At 32.6% G+C, this 23485-nt stretch overlaps 1 pseudogene; it reads left to right on the forward strand.

The window, feature by feature from the left end:
• The first annotated feature begins 1955 nt into the window (after positions 1-1955).
• Positions 1956-22174, forward strand: LOC120116591 (annotated as a pseudogene).
• The last annotated feature ends 1311 nt before the right edge of the window (positions 22175-23485 follow it).

Raw genomic sequence — 23485 nt, forward strand, 5'->3', positions numbered from 1 at the left:
TTATGTTATTATCTCCTACTATTTTATCAGTGTAATTTTTAAAATCTCTTTAAAAATCGTAAAACTTCAATCTAAAATTAAAAAAACTATAATCTATAATTTGTATAATCCAATCATTGTTAAATCATAATTTATCATCCATCTCTTTTATGCTTCTCTATTGTTACAATTTTAAAAAAACATTTCAATTTTGAGAAAAAAAATCTTGAAAGGTTATTTTCAACCCTAAAACACATGCCGAGAACTTATGAAAAAATTAACAACAAATCTAAAATTGACTAATATCAAAATCGAGTGATTACATTAAAATATTTTAAAAATTAATAATTAAAATGAAAATAGAATCAAAGTTGAGTGATGAGATCTATAGTTTAATCTTTATTTATTTAATTATATGAATTCATAATTATATATATAAGACTAGAAAACAAAAGCCACCATTTCAAACTGTACGCTCCACCGAAATTGCTTGGTGGACCCGGCAGCTCACCGTACTAGGTGGCGCTTAAGCCATTTGGAATTGTGGTGTATTTAACATAATAAATAACCATTCGCTCACGGTGATATTTTGGTAAAAGAATTATTATTTTTTTTTAGATTTATATTTGAATATTATAAATATTAAGGTGTGAGTGTTCGTTGTTGAAAGGTCAAAAGTTATTTATGAATAGATATTATAGTAACCATACTATTTAATTAATCAAATGATGATATATAATTAATCAAGGGTAAATTATATATTTAGTATCTAAACTATCAGTTTTGGTTTATTTTAGTACATAAACTTTTAATTATTTCAAAACCATACCTAACGTTTAGTTTTTGTTTTATTTTAGTACATTGTTAAAAAAATTAACGTCAAGTTTTGAAACAAACTGGAATTTCAGGTACCAAAATTGATAGCCTAAGTACTAAACGGGTTAATTTTTTAATGGTTGGATAATAAAATTAAACAAAAACTAAATATTTGGTATTGTTTTGATAAAAAATTGAAAGTTTAGGTACTAAAATTGATAGTTTGGGTACTAGATACATAATTTACCCTTAAATCAATACTTAATTAATTTTAACCAACAACCAGTTGGTCTAGTACGATAAGACACTAGATTCCTTAAGTAAGGTCATGAATTCAAATCCTAACGTTTATGTATGGAGCAAATTGGGTTGGATTACCTCTGAAATGGGCTTGTGCAAAACTCAACTTTTATTAATTGATTAATAGACCAAATACTAATGATTAGTTAAAAATACTTAATTAGCTTGTATATTAAATTTTAAATATTAGTAAATGAAATATTCATGTCATTTTACATGAAGCTCAATTTTTTTATAGGAATATTATTTGTAGGATAATAATTAGGTGTCTTTAAAGGATTAGCATCACAAGTGGTGATCCAATTTGTATATATATTAAAATAATCACTTGAATTCTTTTCCCTTTTCCACTTCAATTAATTACTGAATTATTATGGACAAGGCACGTCAGATTTAAAAGAAGATTTCGTTATTATGTATTTAGATTTTATTTTATGTTTGAGTTTTTTTTAGATATAATCTCTAAAATTCTTTATTTGATTAGTTGTGTTGTTAAGGTTATATGTTATTTTATTTCAATAAATTTCATTATCATTTCAGTTTTAAAAAATAAATTAGGGTTGATCACTTTTATTTCAGCCTTTTAAACGTATGGTCAATCGTTTCAAACTAGTTAACTCTAGGTCACTTTTATTTCATTTTAAATAAGACTTGGTCACTTAACATAAATAACCGTTAAACCTTAAAAGATTTTTTGACATGACATATTAATAAAAGGGTTTAATTTTTAATTTAACCCTTGAACTTTAGATAAAATTATAATTAGGGATCATTTTTTTAAAAAAAAGGTTTTTTAATATGTTATCTTCTCCAACCAACCAACCTCATCTTCCCCTAGCTTACCACGATGATCGGAGGAAATGATAGAAGATGGGACGATAACGCCTGGGTTTTGGTCGGAACTAAGAGAGGAACCAGATGGCGGTGGCGGTGAGGCGAACAGAGCTCGGAAACGACGTGAAAATATGAAAATAGTGACAATTTTAAAGATTTTCGACGAAGCTTTAAGTTGTTCTCCGAGGCGAACAACAACGATTAACAATGTGAGGGTGGTCGGATTTTGGTCGGGCTGGGACTACGCTCTGTTTGGTGAAGATGGTGCGACCTACGGATGCATGTGGTGATTGGTATCACAAAGAGAATCAACGGTGGGTTCTTAGGTTTTCAACGTAGCTTCAAAGGGCAATCCACAACGATCGGCGATGAGCTTCGACGATTAACTAGAGGGGTTTTGATCGAGGACGACATGAAACATCTTGGTGGTGGCGGTGCACACCTCCACTGGTCGGAGATAAGGTGATCGATGAAGATAGAATTGGGGTTAAGGAAAGGGTAAATTATAACATTGTCCTTAAATTACTTTGAATTTATAAAATGGTCCTCAATTAGTACTTTATAAAGTTCAGGGGTTAAAGTGAAAATTAAACCCTTTTACTAACGTGCCACGTCATCAAATTAATGGATGATAACGTCCCAGTGACCACGTCTTAATTAAAATGAAATAAAAGTGACCACACATTAAGTTGTTTGAAATGAGTGACCATACGTTTGAGAAAATGAAACAAAAGTGACCAACGATGTAGTTTACCCTTAGAAACAAAAGTTTAGGATAAACTACGTATTTAGTACTTAAACTATTAGTTTTGATCCATTACAGTACTCAAAATTTTAATTTTTTTCAAAATCATATATAGCATTTAATTTTTATTTCATTTTAGTATATTGTCATTAAAAACTTAAACACATTTAGTACATAAAATATCAGTTTTTATCCATTTTAGTATCTAAACTTTAATTTTTTTTCAAAACTTAATGTTAAAATTTGAACATGGGTACTAAAATGAAACAAAAACTAAAGTTTTTAACGGATGATACTAAAATGAAATAAAAACTAAATTTTAGGTATAATCTTGATTTTTTTAAAGTTTAGATATTAAAACAAATTAAAACTGCAAGTTTAAATATTAAATACATAATTTGCCCTTAAATCTAACTGGTGAGTTATACGATAATATTAAAAAAGTAAAAAAAAAAAAGGATAAAATTGATTAAAACTGTACAAATGGTAAAATCAATAAAAAGAGTTTACTGTTGAAATTTTATGTTCTGCGGAATTGTTTATATTTATTACTATAAAATTTATTAATTTTATATAAAAAATATAATAATTGGATGAATGCCATTAAAATTTTATGCAATAATATTGTTTTTTAAATTTCAATGAAAGAATATATAATTTTAATTTCAGCTCAATTATTTATTTAAATTAATACAATGACTAAATTTTTATATAAAATAATAAGATTTACATGATATAAATGGGTAATATCTTATTTTTTATTTAAAATTAAGGGTAAATTACATATTTAGTACATAAACTATAAGTTTTGATCCATTTTAATATCTAAACTTTCAATTTTTTTAAAACTATACTAAAGTTTATTTTTTGTTTTATTTTAGTACTCTCCGTTAAAAACTTTCATTTTTGTTTCATTTTAGTACCTCTTTAAAAATTTGTTGAAAACATTTTTGTATTTCGATATAACAAATTAGTTTAAATAAATTTTAAGATTTTACAAATGATTTTCTAAATATATTCGATTCAATTAATCGAATATCAAATTATTACTCCAAGTCTTTTAAGATCAATCTCAAACCTTACTAAATGTGTAAAATTGTGTTTATACTTAATATATTTTTGAAACAATTTTCACAAAGTATTTTGAACCAAAATCAAGCTTAAAATCAATTTTTCAGAGTGATGCACCGATGCACCAATCCATACATCGATGCACCATGAATTAAATTGAACATCAAATGCATTTCATGCATCGATGCACATACCATGCACCGATGCACTGAGGATTTTATGAAACCATCGAATGAATTTGATGCATCGATGCACCAGCCATGCATCGATGCACCAGCCATGCATCGATGCACTCTGGTTATTTTGAAACATCGAATACACTTGATGCATCGATGCACTCTTAGTGCACCGATGCACTAAGGGTCTAATGGTCAAAATATTTAAATTTTATACTGATGCACCGATGCACCATGGGTATGCATCGATGCATTGATGCTCCCAACTGTTTTAATTAATTGTTTTCACACTTAAACGACTATATTGACTCCACTAAGCATCCCCAACGTTTAGAATCATTTGAAGTTGTATTTAAACAAGCTTAGAAGCCATTGATAAAAAACAAGAAACATCAAGAAACTAGAATCAAGAGAGAATCAAAGAGAAAGCATCAAACCTCAAGTTTGAGCATTTCAAGCCTATTTTTCATTCAATATTCATTTTGCTTTCAATAACACTTATTGTGCTCAATTGTATTCATTCTTGAGTGTTCTTTTCTTTGTTCTAGAATTGTGCAAACAATCTACCTTGTGAGGATTTCCTTGTAAGTTTACAAATTTGTATTGTTCTCTTTGGGAGAGAGTGTTCTCAAGAATTTGGGGTATAATTCTTGAAAGTTTGTAAGGTTACTCTTTGTCCTCAAAAGAAAGACAAATTAGTGAATTTATGGAAAATTGTTAGTGTGGATAGCTATGGTAGTGGACGTAGACTTTGGTTGAGAAAGTCGAACCACTCTAAATCACTGTGCAAATTTCTTTCAATTTTCTGCAAAAGCTTCCACCAAAATTTTAATTGCCAATTTACACCCCTCTTGGCCATATTCGTCAATCGATTAACTCAACAATTGGTATAAGAGCCTAACTCATTTGAAGGTTTAATCGCCTCTTGAGTCGATTCGGGAAGAGTTACATCGATTATCAAGTCATCAATGGCCTCCGCTTTAAATTTCGACTCCGGTCTCGATTCGATGCCCGTCAACAAGCCTTCTTTCTTCAATGGGGCTAATTATGCCTATTGGAAAAATAGGATGATGTACTTCATTCAAGTAAGTGACATGGGAGAATGGAATGTTGTAGAAGAAGGATACTTCAAGCCTCTCATTCATCCAAGATTATGGAGTGAATGAGAGACAAAAATGTTCCAGCTCAACTCCAAAGCCATCCATATCATATTTTGTGCTCTTGGACCAGATGAATACGGAAGAGTTTCATCTTGTACAACCGCCAAAGAAATATGGGACAAACTTCAAGTCACTCATGAAGGTACAGATGAGGTAAAGAAATCTAAAATTTGTATTCTAACGCATAGCTATGAAAATTTCAAGATGAAACCAAATGAAGATATCAAAGCTATGACGGATATATTCTCAACGATTTTCAATGGTCTCAAATCATATGGAGAAATCATTTCAAATGAAAAGCTTGTGAGGAAGTTAGTCTACTCCCTCCCAAAATCATGGCAATCAAAGAAGACGGCAATCATCGAGTCTAAGGATCTAACATCCTTAACTCTAGAAGAGCTAATCGGTTCACTCCTCACTCATGAAATGATGCTTGAAGATGAGGTGGACCTTGATAAGATTGAAGAGACACCAAAGGAGAAGGAGAAGAAGAAAAACATTGAAGTTGCTCTCAAATCCATAAAAAATGAGAGTGATTCGGATGAAGATGACGAGGAAATGGCATTGTTTGCCAAACGGTTCAGAAAAATAATGAGACCTTACCGAGGAAGAAAATTCAAACGAAATGAAGGCCTCAAAAATGAACCAAAAGAGAAGGACCCAATCATTTGCTATGAATGCAAAAAGTCGGGGTATGTCAAATATGATTACCCACAACTGAAGAAAAAGGGTCAATCAAAGAATAAGCACAAGGCTCATGTGGCTACATGGAGCGATGAAGAAGGTTCCGATGAAGAGGAACAAGAAGTAGCAAACTTGTGCTTGATAGCATTCGGGGAAGATTCTAAGGTAACCTCTAACTCATTTGATTTTGATGATTTATCCTATGATGAGTTATTAGAGGAATATAATGGGTTGGCTTCGGATTATGAGAAATTGTTTTTAAAATATAAAAATGATGTTTCAAAATTGAAAAATGAAAATAAACTCATATCCAAAACCAACAACGATCTTGAAAGTAAAATTAAAGATTTGCAAATCAAACTAGAAGAGTTTGAAAAGAAAAATTTGTATTTGCAAAATTTACTTTCAAAGGTCAATGATGATCATCAAAAGAAAATTGATGATCTTAAAACTTCTTTTGATAAAGTTGGAACAAAACGTTTTGAAAATGGAGAAAATTCAAAATCCAACTTTGTTAGAAAAAGTTTTAAAAACTACAATCATAGAGGTCCCCAAAGAACCTCTAATGGAAAAATCGTTAGAAGTATATGGGTTCCTAAAGAGCTCATTACTACTAAAGATAAGGTTATCCTACACAAATGGATACCTAAGGGGACTAGGATTTTGGAAACAAATGAATATGGACCCAAAAGATTTTGGGTACCAAAAATTAGAAATTAATCTATGTTTGTAGTAAAAGGAGCATTGCTACAAGGCACAGGAAACAAATCCAAACTCATAGTACCTTGAGAGTGGATGCTCAAGACACATGACCGGAGACAAAAACCGGTTCAGTGAGTTTAACGCCAAAAATGGAGGAGAGTGACTTTTGGTGATGATTCAAAAAGTCACATTGAAGGTATTGGTACTACTGGTAATAACTCTTCCATACAAATTAAGAATGTTTTATATGTGAATGTATTAAAGCATAATTTATTGAGTATTAGTCAATTTTGTGATAAGGGATTCAATGTCATGTTTGATATTAATGGTTGTAAAGTCATTGACATTGTATCTAATCAGATTATGCTTGTTGGTAATAGAATAGGAAACATATACATGGTGCATTTAGATTCTACTGATATGACTAATTTGTGCCTAGTTGCTAAGGATGAACATGATAGTTGGTTATGGCATAGGAGACTAGGACATGCTAGTATGAGTGTTTTGCAACGCCTAATTCAAGGTGATTTAGTTCGAGGGTTGCCTAAGCTTAAATTTGATAATGATAAAATCTGTGATGTTTGTGCTAAAGGAAAATAAAAGCGAGTTTCTTTTAAATCCATTAATGATGTATCAACTAGTAGAGTATTATAATTGATCCATATAGATCTTTTTGGGCCAACTAGGACTACTAGCTTGGGTGGAAAACAATATGTATTTGTCTTGGTAGATGACTATTCTAGATATACTTGGGTTCTATTCTTAAGTACTAAAGATGAAGCATTAGAAAATTTCATCACATATTCAAAACTAATCCAAAACGAAAAAGGTTACTCTATCACTAGTGTTAGAAGTGATCATGGCACTGAATTTGAAAATCTTGGATTTAATGAGTTTTGTAATTCTAATGGTATTAGCTATAATTTTTCAGCACCTAGAACCCCTCAACAAAATGGAGTTGTTGAGAGGAAAAATCGAACTTTAAAGAAATGGCTAGAACCATGCTTTGTGAAAATAATTTGCCAAAATATTTTTGGGCGGAAGCCACAAATACCACTTGTTATGTTGTTAATCGAGTAATGATTAGGCCAATTTTAAAGAAAACTCCATATGAAATTTTCAAAAATAAAAAGCCTAACATTAGCTATTTTCATCCTTTTGGATGTAAATGTTTTGTTTTAAATAACGGTAAAGAAAACCTTGGCAAATTTGATGCTAAAAGTGATGAAGGAATTTTTATGGGTTATTCCTTAAATTCTAAAGCTTATCGAGTATTTAATAAAAGAACTTTAGTTGTAGAAGAGTCTATACATGTTGTTTTCGATGATAATCCCCTTCCGAGGAAGGATTCTTGTGTGAATGATGATGTAGGTATTATAAATACAAATGAAGTTAGACATGATGTTGAAGAACCATCATCAAAGGAAGAAACAAAAGATGAGGTAACTCATGATCCTCTTGAGAATCCAACCATTGAAGAAAGGGAAGTATCTTATCTAAGAGAGTACAACTATGTCAAGGATGGAGAGATTATAGGTGATCCATCCAAAGGGGTAACAACACGATCTTCTCTTAGAAATATTTGTAATTATGTTGCATTTATTTCATGCATAGAGCCTAAGAATATTAAAGAAGCATTAAAAGATTAAAATTGGATTATGGCTATGCAAGAAGAATTAAATCAATTTGAGAGAAGTAAAGTATGGACATTAGTTGAAAGGCCTATTAATAAATCTACTGTAGGTAGTAGATGGGTATTTAGGAATAAGCTTGATGAGAGTGCTAATATAGTGAGAAACAAGGCTAGACTTGTTGCTCAAGGGTATCCTCAAGAAGAGGGCATAGACTATGATGAAACATACGCTCCCGTAGCTAGGATGGAAGTATTTAGAATATTATTAGCATTTGCATGTTTTCATGAATTTAAATTATATCAAATGGATGTTAAAAGTGCATTTTTAAATGGTTTTATAAAAAAAGAAGTGTATGTGGAACAACCTCCAGGTTTTGAAGATTCAAAATTTCCGGATCATGTTCTTAAATTGACAAAAGCACTTTATGGTTTAAAACAAGCTCCAAGAGCTTGGTATGAAAGATTGTCAAACCTTTTAATTGAAAAAGGTTTTTCAAAAGGGAAGGTTGACACTACATTGTTTTTAAAGCATAAAGGTAAAGATTTATTAGTAGTTCAAATTTATGTTGATGATATAATATTTGGTTCTACTAATGATGCTCTTTGCCAAGAATTTTCTAAGCTAATGCAAAGTGAGTTTGAGATGAGCATGATGGGGGAGCTCTCATTTTTTCTTGGGACTCCAAATCAAGAAAAGAAAAGATGGCATCTTCATCAATCAAGCTAAGTACGTCAAAGATATGCTCAAGAAGTTTGGACTGGAAAATGGCAAACCTCATGACACTCCAATGAGCTCTTCAACAAAGCTTGACTTAGATGAAGGAGGTAAATGTGTAGATATTAAATTATATAGGTCAATGATTGGATCTCTACTTTATCTAACTGCAAGTAGACCGACATTATGTTTAGTGTTTGCTTATGTGCTAGATTTCAATTATGCCCTAAGGAATCACATTTACTAGCTGTTAAGAGAATCTTTAGATACCTTAAGAACACTCCTAGTTTAGGACTTTGGTATCCTAGAGACTCTAGCTTTAGCTTGCATGCTTTTTCTGATGCGGATTATGGAGGATGCAAATTAGATAGGAAAAGCACCTCCGGTACTTGCCAATTCCTTGGAAATATGCTGATTTCTTAGTTCTCAAAGAAACAAAATTATGTTGCATTATCTACCACTGAAGCGGAATACATTTCAGCTGGTAGTTGTTATGCACAAGTTTTATGGATGAAATAATAACTTTTTGATTATGGAATTGAAGTAGGTATCATTCCTATCAAGTGTGACAATACTAGTGCTATTTGTCTCACTAAAAATCCCATCCAACACTCTAGAACTAAGCACATTGAAATAAGACATCACTTCATTAGAGACCATGTCACTAAGGAAAATGTAGTTCTAGAATTTGTTGATACTTTGCACCAATTAGCGGATATCTTTACAAAACCTTTAGACAAGGAAAATTTTGGACACTTAGGAGAGAATTAGGTTTGACCAACCTATCTTCACTTAGTGTTTAAAATAATTGTAGCACTTTTAAGACTAAATGAAAAAGTCTTAATTTTTGATTGCATTATTGCTATTAGTTAGGGGGAGTTTATGATTCTTGATGAAAATTTATTTTATGTTCAAAAGTTGTTTAAGGATTAATTTGATTGATTGAACATGATTAAGTTTCAATATATGAGTTACCAATACACTAGAGCCAATTAATTTAGCATTTTGAGTATTTTAAAACGGATTTTTGTCATTTTTGTGCTTAGTGCATCGATACACTTAATAGTGCATCGATGCATCCCTTTGAATGTGCATCGATTCATCATGTTGATGCACTGATGCACGCCTTGAATGTGCATCGATGCACATGGTCATGCATCGATGCATCCATCGGGTTTTGGGTTAAAATGCCTCATTTTCTCAAAACCTAAAATCTATTCTCTCCAAGCCGTTCGTCCCTCTCACTCTAAAATCTCCATTCTTTCTCAAAATCAACAATTTTTCGTCGGAATCTTCAAGCTTTTCAACTTGCAAACCTGCTTCAATCATTAAATCGTGCAAAACAACTCCTCATCCCTCTCGATCCGAATTTTCAAGGTTTTTTTTCTAAAAACCTCTATTTTATAAAATTTTGATTTTAGAACTAGTTTTGATTAGTTCTAGGATGAACATTATATCGGGCATTGATTGTTTGTTGGTTCTAAACTAGATTTTACTACCAATTTCGTCAAAAACAAACAATTTTTCAAGATTTTTCTTTGAATTTTAAAATTTAAAAAAAATCGAAAATTAATAATATTTTTGATTTAATTGTGTTGTTTTCATGAAAACTATATTATGATATTATTAAAAAGTTTTCAAAACATGCCCATTAGGATATGGTTTAGAGAACCTTGAATTATTGAGGACTCATTTGAGTTTTGGGATTGATTGTGCATACATATGTTTCAAATTGCAGGTGATATTCCTTATTCCGATTTCCTTTAATCATGTCAAATCCTAAACGACCTAAGTCATCTTCGAGTCGGTCAAACCAAAACCGTCCTCCCGTTCCTCCTCCACCTTCATCTCTATTAGGATCTTGTTTTAACATGCCTGAGCGTCGTAGAGACGAATTGTACTCTAGGTACAGAAACTCTTTCCAAACTTATAGAATCCGTGAAGAGCGTATTCCTTCGCTTCAAGCTATGGTTGACATCGATTTTGAATACCTTTCGATTTTAAAGCTTGGAAGTTTGATAAATTGTTTAAACTTAAACCCATCGTCTATCAACAATTGGTCCGCATTTTCTATTCCAATGCGGTATGTATTCAAATGAAACTCAATGTGGAACTATAGCCATTAGATCCTATCTTTTAGGCCAATATATTAATATTGACCCCTAGACTATAGCTTTCCGATTTGGGTTAGATGATAATGGTGTATATAATGAAAGTGAAAATGTGGAATATCCCTATGTTCCAAACTCAAGTGTTAGTACTCTACGATCTCATCACGATAGTTTTCTCCATTTGATGATCTCTTGGTGGTTTAGACCATCCGGAGATAGGTACTCCACACTTCGTGCTAGGGATTTATGGTGGATGTATTGTCTTAAAAATAAAATCAAAATAAATCTGCCCCACATTATATTCAGTCAACTAGTGGACATCATAAACATTGTTCCTTCAAAACATGTTGAAACATTGATTTATGAATGTCTTCTTAGTAACCTCTTTATCAAACTTGGTCTAGACGTTTCTCTTGAAATCCTATCCCACTTCAAAAGCAAATCAATCTCACATCCTTGAAGAAAGCGGATTGGAAACAAGACGAGGTTATCGATCAATGGGTTTTTAGACCCGGAAAGCAAACTCCGGGAGCTAGTTCCTCGCGAGCTGCTCCTAGCTCCTCTCGTGCTCCTCCTCCTCCAGCTCCGACTGATGACGATGATCCTGAATTTCAACAACTTATGTAAGACATCGATGATCACGTACCTGATGACGAGCCTGCACCGGAACCAGCTCCACAAAAAGAACAAATGCCTCCGTTTTTTCGTTCATTTTTGGAGACATTTGATTTATGATATGCGTCCATGGATTCACGCTTCACATTCATTGAGTCCCAGCTCTCTACCTTGGGAGCTCGACAACAAGATATTAATGATCGTTTGGATGCACTCTCACTTGAGATGAGAGCTTGTTACCCTCTTCCTCCTCCCTATCCTTCAATGGATGAATAGACTTATCTTTCTTTGATTGTTTTTGGGTTGAACTTGAATTGTTAAAACATTTTGGATTATCTTTCTTTGATTGTTGGATGACTGTTTAATATTTTATATATATTTTGGTTTGTTACAACATATTCATCATTTATTTTTTAGTTGAAATATGACCAATTTTATCATTTCACATTTTTATTATGAATATTGATTATGAAACTAATGGCTAACTCTCTTTTGATTGTGATCTTAGCAGCTTAAGCTATATATATATATAGATATTTAATCAATTGGCTATGTTTTTCAAAACCTTGTTCAAATCGATTTTAAGTCTTTTTGATTTAACAAAAAAGGGGAGAAATGTTAAGTGTTAAAATGTTTTAAAAAGGGAGAAGTGTTATAGTAAGGGGGAGCAATTTTTCTAAATTGAAATTGATTTCAAATTTTTAGAAAATCTTAAAATAACACAAATGTTTTGTTATATCAAAAAGGGGGAGGTTGTTGAAAACATTTTTGTATTTCGATATAACAAATTAGTTTAAATAAATTTTAATATTTTACAAATGATTTTCTAAATATATTCGATTCAATTAATCGAATATCAAATTATTACTCCAAGTCTTTTAAGATCAATCTCAAACCTTACTAAATGTGTAAAATTGTGTTTATACTTAATATATTTTTGAAACAATTTTCACAAAGTATTTTAAACTAAAATCAAGCTTAAAATCAATTTTTCAGAGTGATGCACCGATGCACCAATCCATGCATCGATGTACCATGAATTAAATTGAACATCGAATGCATTTCATGCATCGGTGCACATACCATGCACCGATGCACTGAGGATTTTATGAAAACATCGAATGCATTTGATGCATCAATGCACCAGCCATGCATCGATGCACTCTGGCTATTTTGAAACATCGAATGCACTTGATGCATCGATGCACTCTTAGTCCACCGTCTAACGGTCAAAATATTTGAATTTTATACCGATGCACCATGGGTATGCATCGATGCATTGACGCTCCCAACTGTTTTAATTAATTGTTTTCACATTTAAACGGCTATATTGACTCCACTAAGCATCCCCAACTTTCAGAATCATTTGAAGCTATATTTAAACAATCTTAGAAGTCATTGATCAAAAACAAGAAACATCAAGCAACTAGAATCAAGAGAGAATCAAAGAGAAAGCATCAAACCTCAAGTTTGAGCATTTCAAGCCTATTTTTCATTCAATATTCATTTTGCTTTCAAGAACACTTATTGTGCTCAATTGTATTCATTCTTGAGTGTTCTTTTCTTTGTTCTAGAATTGTGCAAACAATCTACCTTGTGAGAATTTCCTTGTAAGTTTGCAAATTTTATTGTTCTCTTTGGGAGAGAGTGTTCTCAAGAATTTGGGGTATAATTCTTGAGGGTTTGTAAGGTTACTCTTTGTCCTCAAAAGAAAGACGAATTAGTGAATTTGTGGAAAATTCTTAGTGTTGATAGATAAGGTAGTGGACGTAGACTTTGGTTGAGAAAGTCGAACCACTCTAAATCGCTGTGCAAATTTCTTTCAATTTTCTGCAAAAGCTTACACCAAAATTTTAATTGCCAATTCATCTCCCTCTTGGCCATATTCGTCAATCGATTAACTCAACAAAATTTAATGTTAAATTTTTAGAAAATGGAAGTTTATGTACTAAAATTGACCAAAACTGATAGTTTCGCACTAAACGTGTTAAGTTTTTAACGGAGTCCGAGACCGACATCGAATCCGATGGGTTCAAATCTTGGTTGGACCCAAAGGAGGTCGAGAGAGTATGCAAGGTGATCGACGAATTGTTTAGCTTAGACCGAAATATGGAGGCTGTTTTAGATGAATGCGGGATTAATCTTACCCATGATTTGATCATTGATGTGTTAGATCGGTTCCGGCATGCTTGAAAGCCGGCCTTTCGGTTCTTCTGTTGGGCCGGGCAAAAACCGGGGTTTGAGCATGATTCCAGGACTTATAACAAGATGAGTGTTTTAGCGAAGAATCGGCAGTTCGAGACGATGTTGTCGATGTTCGAAGAATGGGTGCTAGAGGGGTTTTGACGACGGACACTTTTATCATCGCCATTAAAGCTTTTGCGGCCGCCAAGGAGAGGAAGAAAGCTGTTGGCTCTTTGATTTGATGAAGTACACATATAAAGCTGGTGTTGATACTGTTAATTGCTTGCTCGAGAGTCTCCGGAGGGCTAAGCTCGCGAAAGAAGTGCAAGCACTTTTCGAGAAGTTGAGGGACCAGTTTACGCCCGATTTGAGTTCGCATACGATAATGCTTAATGGTTGGTGGAGCGTGAGGAATTTGATGGAAGCGGAAGGGTTTGAAATGAGATGATCGATAAGGGTTTGAGCCGGATATCGTTGTTCATAATGTTATGATCGAAGGGCTGTTGAGGAGTAGGAAGACATCCGATGCGGTGAAGTTGTTTGAGGTAATGAAAACCAAGGGTCCTTTGCCGAATGTTCGCAGCTATACGATTATGATTCAGGAGTGTTGCAAGCAGGAAAAGATGGGTGAAGCGGTTCGATATTTCAAGGAGATGCGTCATTCTGGATGTCCGCCCGATGCGGCGTTTTACACATGTTTGATAACCGGTTTTGGAAATCAGAGAAGGATGGACATGGTTTACAGGTTGTTGAAGGAGATGGAGACGAGGGTTGTCCACCCGATGGTCATACCTACAATGCCCTGATTAAACTGTTGACAACTCAACCGATGCCGGATGATGCGATGATGTATACAAGAAGATGATTCAGACCGGAATCCAACCAACAATTCACACATTCAATATGATGATGAAATCATCCTTCCAGTCCAGGAACTATGATATGAGCCGTGCTATTTGGGACGAGATGACCGAAAAGGGATATTGGCCCGATGATGTTTCGTACACCGTTTTCATCGGAGGGCTAATCCGTCTAGGTAGATCGGGAGAGGCATGTAGACTTTTAGAAGAAATGATAGAGAAAGGAATGAAAGCTCGTCAATTCGATTACCACAAGTTTGCTGCCAATTTCTCTAGAGCTGGGAAACCCGCCATACTAGAAGAACTGGCTCGAAAAATGAATATCTCCGGTAAGATTGAAGCTCTAACATATTTATGAGGTGGGCCGAGACGATGAAGAAAAGGGTAAAGAGAAAGGGTCCCTTTAAAACCGATTGAAGGTGTACCTGACATGCTAACGAAGCGTTCTCGCTCCGGGTTTTTTTTCATGCGGCAAAGTCGATCTTACTGCAAATGACCTTCAGTGTGTTAGGTTCACGGAATATAAGATTATCAGTGAAAATAAAATATTGTTAGGGAATATGATTACTGAGAATATTATATTTTATGTTTGGTTGGTTTAGCATAAATGTAAGATTACCGTATTTGGTTAAAGTAATAACAGATTATTGGAATATATATTTAAATTCATAAAATTTATATAATATTTTTTATAAAATTAAAAATATAAAAAGGTTTAATGAAAGGTAAAATTTTATTTTACCTCTAAACTTAATATAAAATTTTAATTATAGATTTTTTTTGTAAATCTAAAATAGTTTAAGATAAATTTGTAATTTAACCTTCGTAGAATTTTTATTATTCAATAACAGAAAAATGATATTTTTGAAAGAAAAAAAAATTTAAAGGGCATTTTAGTCTAAAACACAAATAATCCAATAATATCTAAGAAAGGAAGGTAATAATATTCCCGCTAATATACCCCCAAAATCTACTATTGGTAATGTAAGATTACCGAGAATAACGTTTCCGGCCAATCAAACGGGAAAATGTGAATTCTATTTCTATGTGAATCTCACATTCCTAACCAAACACACCCTTAATCGTATCGTATATCATAATTTCCAGTTGTTGAGTCATGTAGTTCTAGTGCTATTGGCTTATTGTTTAGCTATTGGTCCTTGTATGCCTCTCAACTGTATTCTTTTTACCTTGCTGTGCAATAGATTTGAGTGTTCGTTCTCTATTTTGTTGGAGCTGATTGCTGAGGTATATCCTTAAAAAGGTGATTCATTTAACTTATGGGTAAAGAACGCAAATGGTCCTTTCATTATATGATATTGTTTTATTAAGTCCATTGACTATAAAAAAATATAAAATGGTCTTTCGACCTTAGAGTGTTGCTTTGTTGAGTCCCTCTAGTATTAAAAGTTACAAAAATGTTATTTTGTTGCAAATTCGTTCATTAAAAAATGGATGATATTCTAATATGCACGTTAACTTGTTGACTGCGATATGATTAGGGGTGTTCACACGATTAATTTGGTTAGCTGACCAAACCAAATTACCTAAATTTTATTAATCGATCTTTTTTTCACTTTAACCGTTAATCAAACTGAATTATTTTCAAAAACATTTAACCAAATTGAACTATGTTCCATTAATTGGTCGGTTAACCGAAATTTATAAATGATATGTAAATATTATATATTTAATATTTTTGGTTTATTTGGTTAGTGATGCCGGATAATACGGTTAAAACTGAAGTTTAAACACTTCTAAAACTAAATAATATATATCATATATTAAATAGTTAATAATTTCGATTGATTCAATTAATTAACCGATTTCGAACTGAATTAACGAAAATGAAGTTTGAAAAACATTAGCCATTAACTGATCAAAATTTCGGTTCGGTCGGTTAATTCGGTTTTAACCGAATTATGAACACCCCTAGATATGATAAATCCCAAAATCTCAAATGACTATCATATTAACATCCATCTTAAATAACTGCTAATTTTTAACGAAAAATGACGAATCTGAAACCTAATGAATAATTAAGTGATTATTTTATAATTTTTAATAGTCGAGAGACTCGACAGAACAATGCTCCTTAGTCAAAATATAACTTTTAATTGTAGAAAATTTAATAAAACAATATGTTACTATTTGTGTTTTTTACCTTTTATCTTATTTAATTTTAATTAGTAAATAGAAAAAATAGATTTTCAACTGATTCATAGGGTGAGAAAAGTTAACAATTAACATTTAAATGTTTTAGTGTTAACTTTTTTTATCGTCGAATTATCATCTTTATTTTAGACTGTTGTTAGATATTTTAGTTAAGTTTTAAAATTATCGATATATATTAATCACATGTCATGTTAATAAAATTGTTAGGTTAAACTATATTCAAATTTGTATACATTTTTACTTGAGACCGTTAAATCGTGATGTTTTATTTTTATTTTACATATAAATGAAATCTTAAACCTTTAATTTTCCCTTTTTATTCGCATACGATACTTGTTTTAATACATATTTAAACATCGTTATAGGAGCACATATTTATATTTGTATACCTACAATGCCCTGATTAAACTATTGACAACTCAACCGATGTCGGATGATGCGATGATAGTATACAAGAAGATGATTCAGACCGGAATCCAACCAACAATTCACACATTCAATATGATGATGAAATCATCCTTCTAGTCCAGGAACTATGATATGAGCCGTGCTATTTGGGACGAGATGACCAAAAAGGGATATTGGCCCGATGATGTTTCGTACACCGTTTTCATCGGAGGGCTAATCCGTCTAGGTAGATCGGGAGAGGCATGTAGACTTTTAGAAGAAAGAGAAAGGAATGAAAGTTCCTTAACTCGATTACGACAAGTTTGCTGCCAATTTCTCTAAATTTTAGAAATTATAAAGCGGTGAATTTAATTGGTATTTTGGGAGAAATTGAGAATTAAATTGTAAAATTTCAAAGTTGGTAAATCATTTTAAAAAGTGTAAGAAATTAAGTGGCAAAACTCATGGTTTGTCCATTTTTCTTTTGGAGTGAATTATAGCTCCTCCTCCACCGTATGTTTATGCAGATTTTTTCATCATTTCCCTTCCCCGTTGACCCTCATTTCCAATTCGATCTACTCACCGTCTGATTTTCGTTGACGAATCGAAACACCATCGTGTTCGTTGTCGACCGATGAAAAACAAACCCTCAAACATTTTGTCGTCATTCGTCGTTAATTTCAATCGGGAGTATCGTCGGTTTTAACTCAATTTCCGTTGGTTTTCCGTCAATTCACGTCGATCCGACCATCCGTTTTCGACACCTCTCGCACCATCGTGTTCTGCATCGTTTCGAGTTCACTGGTGTTCTCCATTTCTCCTTCATCGCCGGCGCGTGGAGGGGTGAGAAAGTCAAAGTTTTAAATGTTCAGAATCGAGCTCTCCGCCGTTCAAAATTGTGAACCGAGCTTGGTAAGTGTCTCAAAATGCCTTAAAATATTTTTTAGGAATTTTTCCAAGAATTGTTGGACACTCCACGGCATCGCACGTGCCCCACGCGCCGCCCCTTCGCGTGGGGAAGTTATGCCCGTAAATAAAAATATTCGGGTGCTAGTTTTATAAATATTTTTAGAATGGTGCCTAATATGTAATTAATTTATGTTATGGGTGATATTTGTGTAAAACTGTTGACCGTTGACCGGCTTTGACCACCGTTGACCAGAACTTTGACCGGCGTTGACTGACCGTTAACTTTTTCAGGGTATACCTAATCTGACGTTTGTTGATCTCCTGAGTCCGATTCTGTAGTCCGTTTTTCGAAATTCGAACCCAAAAACCTCAAAATTGCCAGTCAAACCCGTTGACTTTGATCGAAAAGTCAAAATTTTCGAAAAGTCATATTTATGTTTCTCGACGTTATGAATTCGAATCTGAAGACCATTTCGTCAAATTCGAACCTGGTAAGCTAGTTTTCACTGATTTATCAGTAATTCGATCCATTTTTTGGAAATTAAGTCTCGTTTTGATGAAATTTATATTGTTATGTATTTGATGAATTATTGGAAGTTGAATTAAGGATCGAGGGCGTTCAAATGGAATTTAAATGGTCGATCAGTATGACACAAAAATCGAGGTAATACTTTACTACCTCTTTATGCTTTATGGAACATGTTGATTTTGGTAAATGCATGAATAAGATAATGTTGGTCATTTTTGTGGAGTTGATTAATTTCTACACTCGATCCGAATACAATCAAAATTCGGTAAATGATTATGGTTCAGATGATTAATATAAGAAATTGATGGATTGTTAGAATTAAATTATGAGTTCTGTGATTAGTGATAAAGGAATTATCATGGATTTGTAGCTTATAATATATGTCATTAAAGGTTAAATGTTAAAGGTACTTGGATGAGAAATTATGAGAATACTCCGGTAGGGTAAAATTACGAAAATACCCTTATGTTGTAAAAAGACAAGATTTGACCATAGAAGTTGAATAAAGGATTTTTAAAGACATATTGATCTGATAAAATTTCATATATGCATAAGAAATGCTAGTTTTGTTTAGAAATTTAGATATCTGGTTTTAACCCCAATGTGGTTTGTACAAGATACAAGAAGTTGTTAAGGGAATCATTTCAAGAGTAGAGAATGTTCAAGAAAGCAATTAATCATATGATCTCTATATTATAATTATTTTTGTTATGAGTTAATACCGAAGTTATCTGGTTAAGAAATTACGAAAATACCCTTGAGAGGTAATAATAGTCTGAATTGACCGTGCATGAGAAAGTACTTTGAGGATTGTACTTAATCCGATAAATTACAGATTTAATTGTTAAGATCTTGTCTTTGTACAAAAAATTCATGATAACATGTTTGTAACTTATGATAAGGCAATTGACCTGAAAATCTCTGAGTTAAGAATAAATTATCGAGGGTGCTCTTTTGTCAGAATTGTTCGAAATGTCTGGAAAAAATGAAACGTTTGAATTAAATAATAAGATCGTATGGAAGGAAGGGTTGAAATACACTGGATCTGTAAAATAACCAGAATACCTCTGGAATGGAAATGACTCAAGAATATCACCAAGCCTAAGAATGAATAGATATCCTCAAGCTTTGAAATGAATGGAAAAACATTAAGCACCAAAATGACCAAAATGCCATTATGGTCTAGACTAAGTAAATGTTTTGGATTAATTAAGAAATCCAAATAAACATGGGTGTTGAACTACCCTTAAAAGTTATGGAATTCAGATTAAGTGAGTTGACCAACACTAATGATATGTCAGTACCTGAACAGCATAGGTATCATTTGAATGTGTGTTCGTCTTTTCAAGTTTGGTTCGATGATAATTTTGGAAGTACTCAGCTCAACTCAACTCTAGATCGCATTCGGTACTAAGAAATGGATATTCATTAGACAAATCAACCACTGAGACCAAATTGAATTAAACGGAGGTACAATATGTATCCGAAATTTAGAAATGTCTGGATTACCCTGGAAAATTGGAATGGACTTGACTCCTAAGTGAAATAAGTAACTTCAATGACTAAAGATTAAATAAGTGATTTGAATGAGTCTGAAAACGTTAATGAACATACATGATGTAATATTCACATGGGTCATGAACTACAAATCAAGCACGACATCATTTCATGATATCGTGGAAGCGTGGAAACGAAATTAAGAGCATTGAAATATCTGTTAGTTTCTTTAAGATCTATTCAGCGATGATTCCGAAGATGATCTATGGATAAGAATTTTTGGTATTAAAAAATAAATATACTGAAAGGATAATGAATTGACCAGTTGACAATCATTGGTTATGAGAACTATTCATCTAAGAGTTGTTCGATAATCCGATCAATCGACGTAGATTTTAAAGGTCCTGAATCTTCGTTTTTCCTTATCAGCTCGAATCACTCTGGTCATGTATGAAAACACAAGTAACTCAGATGTAAAGGATTCTGAATACTCTTCTGATTTTGTAGAGCTTCTGAAAAGTGTCCGAATAAGATGATCCAGATAAATCATATTCTGAATAACTGATGATTCTGTCAGTTAATGAACTCTTCCAATAATGATTCTAACTTCCGCATTCTATCGGTAAACTGAAGATTCGTGTTTCTCTACCCAATAAGATTATCCAGTATCTCTGAATAATATCTGTAAAGACTAGTGTGTTCCCTAATCACATAAATATTTTATCTGATTTCCGACTTGAATTCTATTCTGATACATGACCTGGATTCTGTTATGATATCTGATTTGAATTCTGTTTTGATTTCTGATATCTCCGTTTACCGACGGAGAAATGTTTTATCTGAGGGGTTTATTATTGGAGAAAGATTATCTGCAGACTCCTCGGCTTTGTGCTCAGGGTCTAAATGGCATGTGCGGTTGGGTGTATGGTTCTGGGGAACCTACACATTTATGATGTGAACGGATGGGGTTAGTGTTTATGTTTTAAAAATGTATATATATATATATATTAAAAAGATCTATATCTTTTACTGGTTTTACGAGAACACACTAGATAACATATTCTAATCTCCTGAACCTAGATATCCGAAATATTTCCATCTGAACTGAAAACTCATTGTCCGTTACTATCTGAAATATCAGTAGGATCTCCGCTCTGCATAAAAATCCATAGATGTTCGGAACCAATAAGAAAATAAATGTTTATCTGTATATGCACGTTTTTCAACATCATCTGGTAGTTCTGTATTACTGAGCTTTCCGAAGCTCACTCTATTACTCAACATTGCAGGTTGAAAGAATTGTACCAGTGCAACTATCGACTTCAGTAAGGGAGTTCTTCCAACGTTGTTTGTAGAGTATAATACATGTAATTAGGGGGCATGTAATTGTATTTTGTTTTAAATACGAGTATGAAAATCTATATTATTTCTGAATACTGATAAATGATTTTATGAGTTTACATGTTATGATAAAAAGTTTTATTTTCTAAGTTTTTTACAGTGGATCGCTCCGGTGGCCCTAATGTGACAACCCATATCGGATCGGGTTACCCGCATCGATCTCAAGGGGTTACAAGATGTCCGAAAAGGGATATTGGCCCAATGATGTTTCGTACACCGTTTTTTTCGGAGGGCTAATCCGTCTAGGTAGATCGGGAGAGGCATGTAGACTTTTAGAAGAAAGAAAGGAATGAAAGTTCCTCAACTCGGTTACGACGAGTTTGCTGCCAATTTCTCTAGAGCTGGGAAACCCGCCATACTAGATGAACAGGCTCGAAAAATGAATATCTCCGGTAAGATTGAAGCCTCTAACATATTTATGAGGTGGGCCGAGACGATGAAGAAAAGGTTAAGAGAAAGGGTCCCTTTAAAACCGATGGAAGGTGTATCTGACACGCTAACGAAGCGTTCTCGCTCCGGGTTTTTTTTTCATGCGGAAAAGTCGATCATACTGCAAATGACCTTTAATGGCATTGTATATCATAATTTCCAGTTGTTGAGTCATGTAGTTCTAGTGCTATTGGCTTATTGTTTAGCTATTGGTCCTTGTATGCCTTTCAACTGCATTCTTTTTATGCTTGCTGTGCAATAGATTTGAGTGTTCGTTCTCTATTTTGTTGGAGTTGATTGCTGAGGTCTATCCTTAATAAGGTTCACTTATCTTATGGGCGATTCATTTATCTTATGGGTAAAGAACGCAAATGGTCCCTTGATTATATGATATTATTTTATTAAGTCTCTTGACTATAAAAAATTATAAAATGGTCTTTTGACCATAGAGTGTTGCTTTATTGAGTCCCTCACTATTAAAAGTTACAAAAAAGTTATTATGTTACAAATTTTTTTTTCATTAAAAAATGGATGATATTCTGATATGCACGTTAACTTGTTGACTGTGATATGATTAGGGGTGTTCAAACGGTTAATTTGATTAACTGACCGAACCAAATTACCTAAATTTTATTAATCGATCTTTGTCACTATAACCGTTAATCAAACTGAATTATTTTCAAATTTTTTTAACCAAATCGAACTATGTTCCGTTAATTGGTCGGTTAACCGAATCAACCGAAATTTATAAATGATATGTAAATATTATATATTTAATATTTTTGGTTTATTTGGTTAGTTTGGTCGGTTAATTCTGTTAAAACCGAAGTTTAAACACTCCTAAAACTAAATAATATATATCATCTATTAAATAGTTAATAATTTCGATTGATTCAGTTAATTAACCGGTTTCGAACCGAATTAACCGAAACTGAAGTTTGAAAAAACATTAGCTATTAACCGATCAAAATTTCAATTCGGTCGGTTAATTCGGTTTTAACCGAATTATGAACACCCCTAGATATGATAAATCCCAAAATCTCAAACGACTATCATATTACATTCATATTAACATCTATCTTAAATAACTGCTAATTTTTAACGAAAAATGACGAGTCTAGAACATAATGAATAATTGAGTGACCATTTTATAATTTTTAATAGTAGAGAGACTCGACAAAACAATACTCCTTAGTCGAAATATAACTTTTAATTGTTGAACAATTTAATAAAACAATATGTTACTATTTGTGTTTTTACCCTTTATCTTATTTGATTTTAATTAGTAAATAGAAAAAATAGATTTTCAATCTAATCATGGGTGAGAACAGTTAATAAGTCTTCAGTTAACCATTAACATTTAAATGTTTTAGTGTTAAATTTTTTTTATCGTCGAATTATAATCTTTATTTTAGACTGTTGTTAAATATTTTATTTAGTTTTAAAATCATCGATATATATTAATTACATGTCAGGTTAATAAAATCATTAGGTTAAACTATATTCAAATTTGTGTACATTTTTACTTGAGACCGTTAAATCGTGATATTTTATTTTTATTTTACATATGAAA

Source organism: Hibiscus syriacus, unplaced genomic scaffold (assembly GCF_006381635.1).
Source record: "Hibiscus syriacus cultivar Baekdansim isolate YM2019G1 unplaced genomic scaffold, ASM638163v2 tig00110299_pilon, whole genome shotgun sequence".
NCBI lineage: Eukaryota > Viridiplantae > Streptophyta > Magnoliopsida > Malvales > Malvaceae > Hibiscus > Hibiscus syriacus.